Genomic DNA, 18,599 nt, shown 5'->3' with positions numbered 1-18,599 from the left:
TCAGAATCATCTTGTAGTGCACGGTTCAGCTGTAAAATGAGAAAGTTTGCTCCCTCTGGTGGGCAGTGCTTGGTTGTGTATCGACTGCTTTCAACAAGGCTGCCGGGTCACAAATCATGATCAGCGTTGCCTTGTTTGACAGTCTTTTTTTTCGGAGTTCATGAGCTTTACAAACAGTGACTGACAGCTGCGTTAGAGACTCCTCGGCTCTAATAGGTTGTTTTGGTTCGGGCACGGTGAAAACTTGCAAATGTCATTAGGAGCACTAGGAGGAGGCAGAGGAACTTTTTCACAGATTACCTGTCTCATGCACTGTTAGGACAAAGTGACAAAAATATATACACATATTTTTTTTTTATCAAATTTGCTTAAAACTCCCCACTGCAGCATTAAAATGTAACTTAAGTTCACCTAAACTTACTGGGAATGATACAGAAAAAAACATGTTGAGATTTAAAACCTACAGACAGTGCTTTCAGATAGCATTTCCATTATTTTTGTGTGCTGCCATGGAGGGTTTGGTAGGGTGTTGTTGTGTTATGGTGGTCATGTAAAGGTTGTAAAGGGTCATCTGGTAATCCTGCTACAACAGCTGCACTACAACCCCCCCACTGCTTAGAAGCTGCATAGTCATATTCATTTTGTCAACCATCTCATTTTGTTAGAGCACTGAAATGCTTCCAAAAAAAAACTGACAGAAGTTGAGTAAAAAAGAAAAATGTTATATTAAGAGAGATTTCTGTACCAAAAGACATGTTGCTAGATTGTCTTAACTCATTGGTCCATTTCTCATTATTTATTCCATCATTCATTGTTTATTTAAGACAGCTACTTTTTGGCACATTTGACCATGTGCATTGTAACTAATGGCACATACGCTCAGTGGTTTTACTCCAGTAGCCTAGTGTAGCTTAAAGCAGCCATTCTCAACCAGTGGGCCGCGGCCCACCGGTGGGCCTCAGAGCGCCATCTAGTGTGCCGCGGAGGCAGTGGTACTAGATTATTTTTTTATTATTATTTAGCAAAGTGAACAGGTAAAACCTAAAGCAGGTAAGATGCCAGCTGCCAAAAAACCAAAGCCTATTGAAGGAGGCTGAGACACGGTCGGACACGGGTCTTGTATTGGGTATGACACATGCGCAGTGTAACTGGAGCTGCGGTCGTGCGTTGCGATCGGCTCAATTTCGGCGAGTGCAGAGCAGATATTACTGCGCATGTGCGGTACCCCGAAGACGCGATGATTAAGTGTGACCCAACCTCCTTCAATAGGCCTTGTGTAAAAACACCAAACATCATCAGGTAGAGACAAACGTGTTTGCCACTGTTAGCTAGCTAACATTCTCGGATGCAGTGAGACAAAATGGATCGGTTTTTAAAGCGAAAAAGTGATGTGGGAGACAACCCTGCGCCAGTAAAAGCTCTGAAGCGTGTGGTGAGGAAATATGCTGAATATATGCTGAGCCCAAGGCACAATGTGTTGAATGTGGTGAAATCTTGTCAAATGAGGCGCTAAACCCATCGAAGCTCCAGAGACACTTAAACACAAAGCACCCAGGATGTGTCGAGAAGCCAAAAGAATATTTCCTGAGGAAAAGGGACGGGCTCCAGGCACAACAGAAAGTCATCACAACATTAACAACTCAGTCAAAAGCCACTTTGAAAGCTAGCTATATGGTTGCTGCTCGTGTAGCTCGTAGCAAGAAACCCTTTACGATTGCAGAGGAGCTTATTTTGCCAAGCGCTGTGGATATGTGCCGAGAGTTACTGGGGGAAGCCGCTGCAACCAAAATTCAGTCAATACCCCTCTCCAATGACACGGTGAGCAGAAGAATTATTGACATGAGTGATGACATCGAATGCCAACTTCCCGAAGGAATAAAGGCAAGCCCATACTTTGCCATACAGCTGCACGAGTCGACTGACGTTAGCAATGCCGCTTTATTGTTAGTTTTTGTAAGATACTGCAAGGACAGTAATCTTCACGAGGATCTATTGTTTTGCAAGGAGCTTCCAACAAGAACAACGGCAGATAATGTAATGCGCTGCCTTGATGATTACTTCACCGAAAAAGGTCTTGATTGGAAATACTGTACAGGGGTTAGCACAGACGGCGCTGCATCAATGACGGGAAGACATCGTGGTGTTGTCAAACAGATCCAGGAGAGGGCGCCAGACGTCAAGTGGATGCACTGTTTCTTACGTCGGGAAAGTCTAGCTACAAAGCAGATGTCACCAGAACTGCATGAAGTCATGAACGTGGCTGTGAAAACTGTTAACTATATTAAGAAAAATGCACTCAACTCAAGGTGTTTTGCTGCTTTGTGTGAAAGACTTGATGCAGATCATTTGCAGCTGTTGTACCACAGTGAAGTAAGGTGGCTTTCAAGGGGACATGTGCTTATAGCCTTTTTGAACTGAGAGAAGAAGTGCACACATTTCTGGAAGAGCAGCACTCCCCTCTTGCTGAGCATTAAACTGATGGTAACTTTTGTGCAAAACTGGCCTACTTATCAGATATATTTGACCAGTTAAATCAGCTCAATATATCAATGCAAGGCAGAAACAGCACAGTGTTTTTGGTTTCAGACAAAATTGAGGGCTTCAAGAAAAAACTTATTCTGTGGAACAGAAGAGTCAAGGAGGGACGATTTGACGTGTTTTCACTCCTCAGTGAAACTTTGGAAGCCACTCCTCGTGTCAACATATCCAGTGTTATAACCCAGCATTTGACTCAGTTGTCAGGAAAGTTTACAGACTACTTCCCAGAAGATGCACGAGATGGAAACCTTTGGATTTTGGACCCTTTCTCTGTGGATCCTGCTTCAGAAGACATAGCTCTCTCCACTGTGTTGGAAAATGAACTGATGGAACTATCAGCAGACAGCAGCCTGAAGCTTCAGCTCACACAAGTAGACCTTGCTTCATTCTGGATACTGGCTGCCAGTCAATATCCCTCTCTGTCAAAACGGGCAATCAAATTTCTGTTGCCTTTCACCACCACCTATTTATGTGAGTCAGGGTTTTCCATTGTGACTGTCACAAAATCAAAGGCAAGGAACAAACTGAAAGCAACTTTGAATGCTACTCTGCGTGTCAGCCTCTCACCCATCCCACCACGACTTGATCTCATTATTTCCCAGAGGCAAGCCCAAGTGTCTCACTGAGGGTAAGCAGAATATGTATTTTGGTCATTACAGCTGGCAGTGGCATAACACATATCTACAGCCCAGTTTATTATTTGTTGTATAAACATGTTAGGTTTTTTACTCATTTATTTGGGAAGGTGGTCCTCGGAAATGTTTTGACAATCACAAGTGGGCATTAAGTTTCAAAAGGTTGAGAACCCCTGGCTTAAAGGAACAGTGTGTAGGATCTGGCGGTATCTAGCGGTGAGGTTGCAGATTGCAACCAACTGAAACTTCTCACGTGTGCCTAGCGTGTAGAAGAAGTACGGTGGTCGACACCAAAACATGAATGTCCCTCTCTAGAGCCAGTTGTTTGAAGAGTAGCATAGGTCATCTGAAGCCGAGGAGGTGCGTATAGTGTGTGTGTATGTGGGAAATCAGTGGTGATGCAAGAGAGAGAGCGGCGGAGACGGCAGCAGGTAACGTTATCTAAAAAGTTAACAGAGTTTGGTTTGTCCATTCTGGGCTACTGTAAAAACATGGAGGAGCAACATGGAGGACTCAGTGAAGAGGACCTGCTACCTATGTAGATATAAACGGCTCATTCTAAGGTAACCAAAACACAACAATTCTTTGTAATTTACTTGAGTATTACCATTTTCTGCTACTTTATACTTATACTCAACACTAACATTTTACTTTTAAGGCCACTTAATGTATTTGATAACTTCAGTAGTTATTTTGCAGATTCAGATTAATAATGCAAAATATATTCAACGAATAAAATATTCTATATTATAGATTAAGATGATAGCCTTATCTTAATCTATAATATATAATATTTAATTTGTAATTTAATTCATAAGCTAGCAGTATATAAAATAATAAAAAACAGGGTTATAGGGCAAGGTATGGATAAATAGCCCAGAATTTAATTTAGTAAAAAGCAGGGCTGTCAATCAATTAAAATATTTATTCGCGATTAATCACAAATTTTGAATCCGTTCAATATGTGCCTTAAAGGGAAATTTGTCAAGTATTTAATGCTTATTTACTTACTTTACTTACTTATTTAATACTTTAATACTCACTATTCTTAGCTTGAAAACTGAGCTCGCTACAATCTCCCAAAGATCGATTGCGTTAATGTGTTAAAGAAATTAGTGGCGTTAAGGCGTTAGAATCGCGTTAACTTTGACAGCCCTAATAAAAATCTAAAGTTAAGTTTGAAATGAAAAGAACAGAGTTTCTGAGAACTGACAGCAGTTTTCTGAGAGTTTGTTCCAGACGCTTCTTTACCATGTATTGCAAAAAATGTAATTATACATTATTTGTAGTTAAGGTAAGGAGCTAAGCCAAATGCACTGCTACAGTATGTCGGGTGCTGTCGGATCTGTCCTCAGATGACTCATGATGCCTTTCAGTATTTACGACCCTGCAACTGTGGCTTCAAACAGCCAGGTTAGAATATAAAATACAAAAAGAAAAAAAAAGTAATGAAGAAGTGATAACAGGTTGAAAAAAGTGCGAAACAGGCTAAAAGCTAAAAAGGAAACACTCCACATCCACTTGGTCTCTGGGATGAGCATACAAATTCAAGCCAATAATAAAATATGAAGGGATTTGTCCCCACCAAAACCCCCAGGAGGGATTCCCATTAATATCAGTCATATCCCCAAACTTCTCCTCAGCTCAAACTGGCCAGCAGAATCTCTGCCAGAGAGAAATGCATTGTGGGTTAAGGCTCACAGTAACATCACTGGAAAGTGACTGTCAGCTTGACGAGCTCCAAGCAGCTGCAGAAACACCAGCACACACACATAAACACACACATGCTGTCTTGTGTGTGTGAGATATTCCTTTATATACAGTATGTGTACATGTATGCGCACCATCGTACCAGTCTACCTTTTTTTTACATTTTTTCTTGTTTTGTTTTTATTTTCCTTCAATATTTTCCTTGTTTTTATTACTATTATTATTGTCTTTATTTCTTTATTTTTTTTCTAATTGACTGTTTTTTCAGTGCAAGTGAAACAAGCGTGGGTAGAAATGAGATTTTTATCACTGTCATGATCTTCATCTGCTGCTGTATTTTCTGCATTTCTGTTTAAATTTCTGTCAAAGACTAAAGAACCATACTACTGCTTTTACAGACTTTATCCATTTACTTCAAATTACATGACCTTTACAGCTAATCAACTCACAAACCATGCTCATTTGTTGCTAACTTTAAATACTTTTGTACTTTTACCTAAGTATAATTTTGAATTCAGGACTTTGACTTGTAACAGTATTTCTACACTGTGGTATTACTACGTTAGTACTGGTGCTTAATAATTCAGTGTTTTTACATTAGAGAAGTTGCTGTATTGATAATGTTTAACTGCAATAGAATTATAAATCAAGAGTTTTCAACAAGTGGAGTGCCTTTTTTTTTTTTCTCGATGTAATTAGTTTTAGTGTTTGTTTTTATTGTTTAATATAGCCTACTATCTAATACATTATGTACAGTATATGTTTGTTTTTAGTAAAACCTCTACATGTGTGCTGCACTGGAGCTCTGCTCTTCTCTCCATCTCTGTTTTCCAGTCTGCTGCCAACTGAACACACACTGTCTGCTGAATATGAGCTCATACAGTAATGTGATACAATGACTCAAATTAATCTGAATGAGGATTCCTACGAAGCATGGTTTCACATGTCCTGTATCCGTGATTCTGACATGTGACAGAGTTTACCACTGAATCTGTTTTATTATTCTTGCTGTTGTTGGACTGGAGAATGACCCACGAGCAGCTCCCACCATGATTTCAAATCTCCCAGAAACTACCAAAAATCATGATAAAAAATCATGATAGCCTGCAGACAAAATCAAGAACAGTATATTTATACTGTATATTAAAAAATATGAAGCAATCAGAAAGAGATTTCTAGTTTTGTTTGGTATAATGGATTATGACATTTTTGAATGAGCTGATTCATCCAGTTCTGACTGAGAATATTCTTTTTCCTACTATTAGAGGAATTAAATGCATACTATGGGTGAAAGAAAATATCCCAAAAATAATCAAATATCGTGATATTACGTTTTGTGATACTGTATCGATTCTCAAACACACTCTAGATTTTTAACAAATAGTTTACATGCAAAGATTAACTCAGTCAATACTTTATTTCATTTGCAAAGATATGCTCCATGTCAGTGTGTGTGCCCTCTCAGAGTAGAGCTATGATATTGGACGTTACAGGAACTGGAATAAATGCAAATGCAGATCCAACTATTCTGATTGCATAAAAAAAGTAAACTTTTTTTACTCAGATTTTATGCATACTGTATGGTGGTGTGTTCTTTATACTGTGACGCCTTACATAACTGTAAAGTTATCATAATATATCGCCTTACTTACAGTATCGCAATATATTGAATGGTAACCCCTGTATCATGATACATATCGTATTGCCAGATTCTTGCCAATACACAGCCCTACTGCATACTCTGTCACATTAGCTATATGGGATAATAACAGATATAATTAAATTCATAAATATATATAATGTATATTATTAACACTACTACTAATAATAATAATAATGTTTATGGATTCATTTAAGTTGTTTTCATATGATTTTCCAAATTCATTTTTTATATAATATAACAAATAGTTAATTAGTCAATCCTTTAAAAAAAGGTGCTGTAGTGATATGTTGATTAATCGATTAGTCATCTGACAGAAAATTAATCGGCAACTGTTTTGTTAAGTGATACATCCTTTAAGTCATTTTTTAAGCAACAATTTTCTGTTTCCAACTTCTTATATTTCAGGGTTTTTCTGCTTTTTTCTGTAAATTGAATATTTTTCGTGGTTTTGGACTGTTGCTTGGATAAATAGAAGAATTTAAAGTTGTCACTTTGTGCTCTTGGAAATTCACTATTAATATTCACTTTAAGTCAAGTAAACAAGTCATTTTTGTGATATTTATCAAACTTTGGCCAAAAAGAAAACAATAAAATAACTAACAGATTTTGACTTTGACATGCTTATGAGTCCACATTTCCTTCCTGTTTCAGGTTAGAAGCTCATAAAACACGTCAGCAACGTCACCACTTCAATCAGGGCCCCTTTTGTCGCTGTGTCTTTGAACAGAACGACAGCGTCGCTCTGATTTACCTCCATGAGGAGAAGGAGGAGGAGTGAAAAAACATCCCGACGTCAGAGTCAGCTGATGACAAGGCCAGACCCCGACCATCAGGTGACGTCCTGGGACGGAGCGCTGGACATTTGTCCCTTCTACAGGAAGTGACCTGATGGCTTTGTCACAGCAGGAACAGATAGAGAGAGTAGGTTGAATTGGTTTAACCTTTGACCCGTGAGAGGAGAGAAGACAGAGGTGGACCTAATCTGTTCTCAAGACGGAAACACAGTTGAGGAACGACGGTGCTGCTTCCTTTAACTGTAAATCAAAGTTTCTAAAATTATTATCATGTTCTGTAAAGTGCTCAGATCATCTTTTTTAGGATGGCATTTTATAAGGTCCCAATATGATGCGTCTGTATCTGTGTACATACGTTTATGTGCTTATGAAGCATGTGTATAGAGCATGTCTGTATGGGTAAACCTGTGTATGTATACATCCATTTGTGTATGCATGTATATATTTATATACATTTATATATAAACTGGAAAAACAAAGTTCGGAAACTTGTGTTTGGTGGATTATTTCTCTGTTGTTACAATGCTAATGGTCATTGTATTTTACATCGTTGGAAAGCCTGTTTATTTACCTTCGCAATGATGTCCAACTTGTAAGGATCATGCATTTGTGGGATGAGCAGCGCAGCTGATTATGTGGGTAACGCCCAAGAAAAATTTGCCAAAATGCTCCGTCAATGGTAAACAGTGTATTCCTCTGTTGGTATTGACTCTTGTTTTGAGTTGTTTTGGTGGATTGGATGATTGAACTCTCTTTTAGTAACAATGAACAAACAAGACATATTGGCTATTTTACACTTTATTCATTTAATACACCGTCAGGAGCCTCAGTAGCGGTGGAAGATCCATACGCAGCTACAACAGCCTGGCACCTCCTCCTCATGCTGGTCACCAACCTGGTCACACGTTGCTGTGGGATGGCGTTCCATTCCTCAACCAGGATTTGTTGCAGGTCAGCCAACGAGGTTGTGTCGGTCACTCTAACACGTACAGAACGCCCAGGCTGATCCTACAAGTGTTGAATTGGGTTGAGGTGTGGACTCTTGGCAGGCCGTTCCATTCTCTCTCCTTCCACATTGTGGAGGTAGTCTGTGATAACCCTGGCTCTGTGGGGGTGAGCGTTGTTTCTTGGAGGATGAAGTTAGGTGCCAGATTGTGGAGATATGGGATCGCCACTGGCTGCAGAATCTCATCCTGATATCTCCCTGCATTGAGATGGCCTTCAATGATGACAAGCCTTGTTTTGCCAGTAAGGGAGATGCCGCCCCACACCATGACACTGCCCCCACCAAAAGCTGTTACTCCATCGGTTCAACAATCAGCATAGCGTTCTCCACATCGTCTCCATACTTTGACCCTGCCATCCAACTCTGGCAGACAGAACCTGGACTCATCACTGAACATGACATTCCCCCACATGTTCAGGTTCCATTGTCTGTGCAAGCAAAAAAAAATGCCAGCGCAAATGGGCCTGACGGTGAAGGGTAGTTTGCAGGCTTCCTGGTAGCCTTATGAGAATACACTGTTTACCATTGGCAGAGCATTTTGGCAAATTTTTCTTGGGCGCTACCCACATACTTAGCTGTGCTGCTCATCCCACAAATGCATGATCCTTACAAGTTGGACATCATTGCGAAGGTAAATAAACAGGCTTTCCAACCATGTAAAATACAATGCCAATTAGCATTGTAACAACAGAGAAATAATCCACCAAACACAAGTTTCCAAACTTTGTTTTTCCAGTATATATATATACGTATATATATATATACACGTATATATATATATATATATATATATATATATTTCTTTTTATCTCCTTTATTTACCCCTTTACTATTTTATTATTATTGATGTGTTCTGTTTTAACAGTTATTGTTTTTACTTCATTTTTCTGATTTTATTGTCTTGTGAAGCACTTTCTAACATCTGTTTTGAAAAGTGCTACATAAATAAATGTATTAATATGATATTATAGATCTTCTATTTAAGTAAAAGTAGTAATAGTTACACACTGTAGAAATTCCTGCTTAACTTCAGTTTAAGTAAAAGTACAGAAATATTAAAAACAAAATGTATTGAAAGCTTCAAAAGTAAAAGTACTTATAAAATGCAGAATGGCCTCTTTCAGTGCTGTAATATTATATGTTTTATGTTACTGAATTTATATAATGGATGCCTCGACATGTGAGGAGCATGTCAATGTTGTAGTTGGTCAAAGTAGAGAATATAGGCTGTTGGCCAGTTTAATCATTTAAAATTCATCATATTTCATAGCATGTCAGAACAACTCTGTCTTCTACAAAATGATGTTCCCATTCATCTACACTGCATTCTCAATTATGTTTTGCAAGAAACATATTTTCTCCCAGATTATGGCTGCTGTTTTAAAACGCTTTAAACACATAGTTAACATTGTGAATAGAAACACAACAAAAACGCAGGAAAACTACTTCGTTTGGTAAAGTAAAAACAAAAATCATGGTTTGGCTTAAAATAACTACGAAATTGAAACAAAACACAACAAAAACGCAGAAAAACTACTTCATTAGGTTTAAGCAACAAAAGTACTTGGTTAGGTTTTAGTAAAAGTCTGAAGAAGAGCTTGTGCTGGAAACCTTACAGTAATAGAAATGCTTTTATTCTGGGAGCTATTTGATTAGCAGATCTGTTTTATTTCTGCTAGATTTTTCTTTGATCCAACACCCATCCTATCGGACACTGCATGTGCGCGTCTTTCTTATCATGATTAAAATAACGAACAATGGAGAAACGTAGTGGTGTAAAAAAGTAATGGATGAAATGTGAAGTGTGCAGATAATTAAAATACTTAAAGGGACTGTTTGTAACTTCTTACACTCTTATAAATCATTGCGGGTCGGTGTCCCATGCGCGCTTGCCTGTTGCTACGCTGTTCAGACTCAGACCATACGGTAGCACCAAAACCGCAAAATGATATCTAGTGAAACCCGTCTTGCAAAACAGTGTCAACTAATCCTGCTCCAGCCCCCTGACCGTGGCCAGAGGACACAGGAGAGACGGTGCTGTGTCTGCTCCTCTGCCTGCCTGCCTGCCTTCACTCACACACCGCGCTCGTTCTCACTTGCTATCTCACTCCGGTGTCTCCCCTGTTCCTTCTGACCACGGTCGGGAGGCTGAAGCAGGAAACACATTGATTCATGAAGAGACCTTCGTCTGGTCAGCTAACATTACTGCCAAGCAGGTGAAATATAGAGTGGTAATGGATGGTAAATGGACTTGCATTTATATAGTGCTTTTCTAGTCTTCCGACCCCTCAAAGCGCTTTACACTACATGTCAGCATTCACCCATTCACAAACACATTCATACACTGATGGCAGAGCCTGCTTAGGTGCCAACTTTGCCCATCAGGATCTAATCTAAATACTCATCCACACACCGATGGCTATGCCTTCGGGAGCAATTTGGGGTTAAGTGTCTTGCTCAAGGACACATCGACATGTGACCCGGAGCAGCCGGGGATCGAACCTCACTGTTTTGAGCGATGCTCGTTCATGTCTATGAGAAACAGAAACAGGACGCCTACTTTCGTTGACTTACCGGCCGCTGGTGTCGCTGTTAACAAGACATTTCTGATTCTTACAAATAGTCCCTTTAAGTAAAGTACAAAATTATACTTAAGTACAGTACTTTAGTAAATGTAGTTAGTTACTTTCCGCCACTGAAATTATTCTTATAAATGTACAAGGAATTTTCTGTTGCTTTATAAATGTTGAGATCAGAGACCGTCCTTCTACTCTGTATTTAAACGCATAACTTTCAAAATCACAGATTGACCATATCCATAAGTGATGAAATAAATTTCTGTGGTTTTCTTTCAGCTGCTGTGATTCATAACTGCAGAGTTGTTTCATAAGAGAGGAAAAAACCATGAGAAGTTTCAGGAAAAATGACTGAAAGGTCACAGAGAGTCACTCACACATGATCAGAGCAGCTGTCCACTCACCTACTTTATCTATAGTACTTATACTTAGTGTATAAAAATACAGCTTCACAAATTATATCACAGTTACAGTCAAGTTACTGTTATAATTGCAATATTAAAACATTTTAAGGCTGCGAATTTAATCAATTTCATCAAAATCCCAACACGGCATACTGCAAATTTCAAATCACAGGTGGTGCAATATTTGTTAAAGGGGCAATGTGTCAAAATACCATTTTAAATGAAATATTGTGGTGCTGCAGAGGTTTCCTGGCCTACACATTGTATTCTACAGACATACAGGTAAAGGTACAGATCCCTGCAAAAATTTCACTATAATCATTTGAATCTGTTTTTCAAAGAAAATGATAATAATGATGTAAAATTGATCATACCCTCTACTATCGCAAATCATATCGCAATTGCAATATCAGTCAAAATAATCGCAAATGAGATATTTTTTCAAAATCGTTCAGCCCTAATACATTTTTAGCAGTTACACAGTTAAGTGCAGTTGTATGAAGAAGAGTTCACATGAACAACTCACTGATGTATTTCTGAAGTAGAAGTTGCAATATGTTTGTGTGCGTGTGTGTGCGTGTGTGTGCATGCGTGTGCGTGTGTGTGTGTGTGTGTGTGTGTGTGTGTGTGTGTGTGTGTGTGTGTGTGTGTGTGTGTGTGCGTGCGTGCGTGCGTGTGTGTGTGTGTGTGTGTGTGTCCTAGCAGGCTACTTGCATCCTATTAGAGCGGTTAGTCACGGCCATTCTAGCATTTCAGAGGTCAACCACCTCGCCATGCAACAGGAAGTAGTAATTCACAGTCAGCCAGTGGCCGCGTCACTCAGCCTGTCCACAGAGACATTGTACACCTGTCAAACTCCACCTCCACCTCCACCCTCACATCACTACGACACACAGCAGCTGCCTGTTGAAGCTGCCTGCATTTTGGGTTTAGTTTGGACCCCTTTTTGTTAATATCCCACCATATACCGGTATTGACGATAACCGTGATTCTTTAAAATAAATTAAATATTGATATCATGTTAATAATACACATATGATTGTATAAATTATCAGCTTTTGTACAGTAATGGTTTATACACAGATTAAAAATTTCCATAAAAACAGGTGGATAGAAACACATTTTTAGAGAGTGGTGAGATCTGCAACAAGTTCTCATCCCAACTTGTCACCTATTGCCGCTTTGTCAGGACCCTCAGCATCTCTTTAGGTTTAGGCAACAAAACCACTATAGTTAGGTTTAGGAAAAAACTTCATGGTTGGGCTTAAAACTACTACGTTTGTAAAGTTAGAAATGAAACTGAACGTTGTGAACACGAAAGAACAATTGATTGTAACGTGACGCATGGGACACAAACAGCGGTCTCCTGGATGAAAGCCCTGTGTTTGTTGGACTCATCTTACTCACCTGCCGCCCTTTTCGCTCTTCAAACTACATCACCACACTCCCAGCGCAGTTTGTCTGAGTGTCTACTGTTGCGGCATTCATGATGTTGGACTCGGTTATACACACAAAAAGGGACGGAAAATAGTGCAGAATGAAGAAAGGAGATCTTCAGAGAGAAGTTGAAACCGTCTAAACTTTACAAACACGGCCGATTGTGCGAAGTCGGCACGATTTTCAGATTTTCTGTTTCGTAAAGTTACAAAAATCGTGAGTGTCCCCCAGACTTCACTGTCCAAATGGGGGTTTTAGAGGCTATTAGACGATCTGACAAGTACTTTATTTGAAGCATACCGAGGCCTTGATAGTGAGCTGGTAGTGTTGTGTCTCCCCTCCAGTGAGTATAACACCTACAAGGTGCTGAGATTCACAAGAGGAGTGAAACAACTCATAAGCCAGATGACAGTCAGTTTGCTTTGACTGTTAACAGGAGTCATAAAACTGAGGAGGGGGTCCAGTGGTGTGTGTGTTTGTGTGTGTGTGTGTATTTGTGTGTGTGTGTGTGTGTTTGGGGAGTCCCTCTGAGATCTGATCCATCTGGAAACCACATCCAGGTCCAGCAGACTGTCACCCTGTCCTGTCCTACGTGTCCCGACATGTCCACTCTCAGCACATCGGATCAGAATGAGGTTTCATGGTTTCCTCGTTTGAGCTTTGATGAAGACGCTGACGACAGATGAAGATTTAGTGTTTGTTTGTGTTCATTAGAAAGAAAAACAACAGCAAAGGTGGACTTTAACAAAACTCTTGAGCTGAAAGGGATTAGTTGATCTGGAGCAGATGAATCTAATCAGTCACTTATTTGAGTAAAAATCCCAGCTTCAAAATGTTTATTCATTTTGTTTTGATTATCTGTTTTTCTTATTTATCTTATTTTTTTCAGTTCCGTTTTTTGTGGCTGCTGATTCAAAAAATTCAAATCTGTAACGTTTTATGGACCAAATGATTAATGGGTTTATCATGAAAATTAGTAGAAGTTAGCTGCAGTCATATGCTAATTAAGTTGAACAAATCCAAGCTACATTTTACCAACAATGTTAAAGTTACAGTTGACGATGTCGTACTTTTGCGAAATAAAGTTCAATTCCAGTTTCCATGATAAAATCCTATCATGATATACTTTAAAATCTAACAAAGCACCAATAACACAAACACACAAACCACCAATACGAATCAAATCCAACACACACAAACACACACACGTCCCTAATAAAAATACCCTCGCCAGGTACCCGGCGCTATAAACTGATCTGGCTTCAGTCCCCAGTGGGACATCGAGGGTACATGAATGAAACGTGAGACGTTCGCTGTAACGGCGAGCAGACGGAAATGGGATTAAGAGCTTCAGACAAACTCAAAAAGCAGAAAATGTGGACCGAAGACGAATGGTGGGATAACACAACCAGCTGGGGAACAGTTGTTGGTTTCTCTTTGTTACTGTTTGGTCAAAAAGTTCTGTTCCAAAATGGGATTTACAGGGCTTTCACCCGGGAGACCGCTGTTTGCAAAAGTTTCACTTTGACTTTACAAAACGTAGTCATTTTAAGCCAAACCAGGACATTTTTTCCTAAGATAACATAACGTTACTAAGTGTTTTTGTTGCCTAAACCTACGCAAGTGTTTTTGTTTGAATTCACAACGTTAACCTCGTGTTTACTGCGACCGTGTGGAGAGTCATAGTATGATGTGCTGGGCTACCCAGTGCGTTAGAAAGTGACACCAAGGGGTCCTGACAAAGCATCAGTTTGTGACCCGTTGGGATGAGAACGTCTCAGTATTAGCACACATTCCAATCACAAAGGTAATGAACAGTTCCTCTAAAGTATTACTAATCATTGATGAAGTTTGTTTAAACACACTTAACCATTGTCCTGGAGGCATTTCCAGAATCCCCAAAGTTGCTTATTACCATGTGGATGAAAGATATTCCGTCCAGTGAATAATGAAATAATAAAGGTTTTTAACAAGTTTCGTCCGTTTGTGTCTTCAGTGAAACAGTTTTAAATCTAAAGACAGATTCTGTTGACTCCAAGTTAACTGGCATGCACATAGTCTGTACACACTGAACCTCTGACACATCTGGTATCAAAAGAGTTGTTTGACTGATGCAAGACGGTGGCGTGAGAACAGGAAGGAGGAGTGAGGAGGAGTATTGTTTCTGGGCTTCACACTCATACATATATGATTAGGACTTTGAGGAACCAGGGAGGCGTGGTGAGGCCGTCAGTCAACAACAAGATTGAAAAGCAGAACATTTCTCTAAAAAGCTTCAAAATAGCAGCCACGGATCCCAGAATCAGGAGTGACTCACTCAGAATCTGTCTGCTGTGTCACAACATATTACAGTAATAAACACTGCCACATAAAGGTCAGGTCAACATAGAGTTTTGGTATTTGATATCCTTGGTTGTAGTTTTACAGAGTGAATATATATAGTGGATATGTAAAGGTGGAAAAAATAGAGAATATATAGAAATCAGTATTAAAAATAAATTGGTATAAAATGGGTTCCATTTCCAATGGGTATAAAACTCTATGTATGTTTATCTGATGTTGCTGGTATCTAATGTATAGCTCATTCAAAATATTTTAGCTTCAACCTGTTTCATTGCTGGACTGTGATTGGTCTCTGTTTGGCTAGTATCTGGTCTCTGATTGGCTGCTTGGTCAGAGGCATTTCAGGCTGTTCCAGCTGCAGAGAGTTGGGTCCGGCGCCGGCCGCCTTACAACTGCTTCTGAGGTTTAATATGTGACTGTGATGCAGGATTATAACAGCAGACTGTCATGTTTAGTATCACACTGCAGGATTATTACGGAGTCTGTGATGGAGAACACTGCTCTTTACCTCTAAACTGAAACTATAACCACTTTTATTGAGTTGAATTAAAGGAATAGTCTGGTGATATTCTATATTTTTCTTATAGTAAACAAACCCCATGGAAAGACCCAAACCAACAGTGAATGTATCTACTATTGAAAGTATTGTGTGTGTATCAGTCTGATATCTGTTCTTCCTCTGTGAGTTCCATTAAAACACATCAGTGAGCCTCACTGTGTCACTGGGTGACATGTTCCTTCATCACCATGAACACACACACTGGACTTTATTTTGACTCAATCACACATCCACCGTCCTGCTGCCACTAATACTCACTGGAGCACCACATGTGGATTAATCCGCCGCTGAAAATAGTCCCCAACAAATTTCCTCCCGTTTGTTTGACTAGCTGTTTACTGAGATGTTTTAAATATGAAACTCTATATATCGGGTATCAGATATACTATATCTGACCCAAATGCTTCGAAGCTTCAACCATTGCCATGGTAATCGACCTCCAAATCATTATTCAAATACTTTGTTTTTGTTCTGTTTTTTTAATATAAGTATGTAATAATAAAGTATAAATCCCAAACTAGCCCATGAAATAAGGAATAATGCCATTAATCATTCATATTCAACATTATTATTAGATATTCGCTGTTTGTTGTGTGTAGAGGTGCGTGTGTGTACAGTAGTGTGGCAGCAGCACTGAACATGTCAGCCTGCTGCGGTGAGCTGAAAAACTTCGAATACCTTTGAATATTTCTCACCAAAGCTTCAAAGCCCAAAAAATGGTATTCGGGACACCTTTTTAATTCATGTTTTATTTTCGTCTTCAGTAGGAACCAGTGGCCTTGGAGCTTAGAGCCACAGACAGGAAGTCAGAAAGTACCGAGAGACAAAATTGTTGGTTTTGGCCTTTTCATGGGATTTGTTGACAATAAGAAAAATGTCAAATAATAGCCGTCAGCCGTCTCCTTTAATTCTATTTTATGATGATTGGATAATAAAGTAAATCCCAGCAGAATTTTATTAGATAAACTGTAACCTTGTCAGAAACCTGCCTGAATAAATAAAAAAATGTCACAACGTATCCTCATACAATGATATCTTACAAAAAGTTATTACTCTTTTTTCGTGCGTTTTCCTACGAATGCCCAGTAACACGGGTCAATTTTCGCTTGTTACATGCATACGGTCTTTTCAAAATAAATCTCCATAGGAAACAACTTGGTTAGGTTTAGGGAAAGATTGCAGTTGGGGTTAAAATAACTACGAAAGCGGCGGAACTTAAGTAAAGAAATGGCGTGACAAATAAATCAACGTTGACTTCTGGTTTCAGACGGAACACAAACACCTCCTGAACTAGATCCTCCCATTCACCCTGACCTCCTCCCTACTTCCTGGTTACATACAATTTGATTTTGTGGGTTAGATATGAATTAAAGTGCATTACTCTTCCTATTTTTTTTTATTGTTGGAGGGATTCAGTCTTGCTTGCTCAACTCGACAACTTCAAGAAAATTGCTAATTTTCAAGAAAAACTTTTTCAAAGAATCTAAAATGTATTAAAAGTACCATTAAGTATAATTACACTTGTCTGAATAAATGACAGGATTGTTTTATTAGTTGGATTTTCAACAGCACGAGGTCACAATTAAATACACTGAAATGTAGGTTTAGTTACAAACAGTGTTTGAGAACAGGCTGAACAATAATACTTTCCCTATTGAGCACGTAGTGCTGCATTTCTTGCACAAAATGTAGTTTGTGTACAGTATGTAGTGTACATTTTGCAAACCTCGGAGTGCCTGGTGAGTTTTCATTCAGCTGACTGCACATCATGCCACCTGTTGCAGAAAAGATGAATTTTGAATACTTATTGTTATAATTTCCATATAATTTACTTATCAGTCTAGTAAAATCCCACTTTCATAACACACTTTTTGGGAGTGTCGGTGAACACTGTCTTGTACATCTGTAACCTTTTTAATAGAGCTGGAAAAATTCAAACTTATGCCGAGACTGACATCGCAGCATTTGATTCTGCTGTCATCAGGTTCATGCTCTTTTGGTTTATTTGAGCAGAGGAGGGTCGGGGTTATTCCAAAATGATACCAGCCTCAGTTAAAAGGGCACTGGTCTTAGATTTCACGAGCTGCTAAATTTAACATACTGCCTTCCCATTAAGCTGCGAGGAGTCTGTTCTGTCCCACACACACACTTTATATCTCTGAAGCTGAGAAAAGTCTCCCTTTTACAAGAGAACAAATGCATAAATAAAGATAGAAATATCAGATGAACTATTCAATCTGAAATGAGAACCAATTCTTAATATCCATGAAAAACAAATTGTTCTGTCTTTTGTAATAATACTACAAATTTAGATTTCATATAATATTAGATCATTTGCAATCGCACCTCTTCAGATAACTTTTTAGGTTAGCTAGTTTGATTCTAAACTGTCTGTCAACAGCTGTCATTGAGGCTTCACTGAGTGTTGAGTTCTATATCATATTTTACACTGGAATTACCATCCCTTTGTTTTCAAAGTACTCAGATTGAAATGTTTTGTACAAAGTTGCACTTTAAATTTCATTTGAATGTTTGAATGGTGCTGACCAGTCAAAAATGCTGCTAAAAATTCTGTATGTGGAAATGTTTCAATAAAAAGAAGCAGCAGTATTCCATAACTGTCACATGTTGTGGGCTTTAAGTAGTTCTTCATTTAGGGGAGAGTATTTCTTTCACAGTTTGAGCATGATGCTTTTTAGATGTGTTCATCCATATAAATGTAACAATAATAGCTTACAGTAGTTGTTTAAACAAGGTTTAGGCTTATAAAGAATATACAATGCATTAATAGAACACCATTTTGATGTCAGCAGTGTTCAGACAAAATCAACAAGAGACCAAAACAGATGAGCACTTCAAACAAACTCAACTGTGAGTTGAGATCATTTCACTTGTTTGGACAAATTGTCTTAAACTGTTGGCCAGTGATCTCTC

The sequence above is a fragment of the Sebastes umbrosus genome, chromosome 2 (assembly GCF_015220745.1).
Source record: "Sebastes umbrosus isolate fSebUmb1 chromosome 2, fSebUmb1.pri, whole genome shotgun sequence".
Taxonomy (NCBI): domain Eukaryota; kingdom Metazoa; phylum Chordata; class Actinopteri; order Perciformes; family Sebastidae; genus Sebastes; species Sebastes umbrosus.
This window is presented reverse-complemented; position numbering follows the sequence as displayed.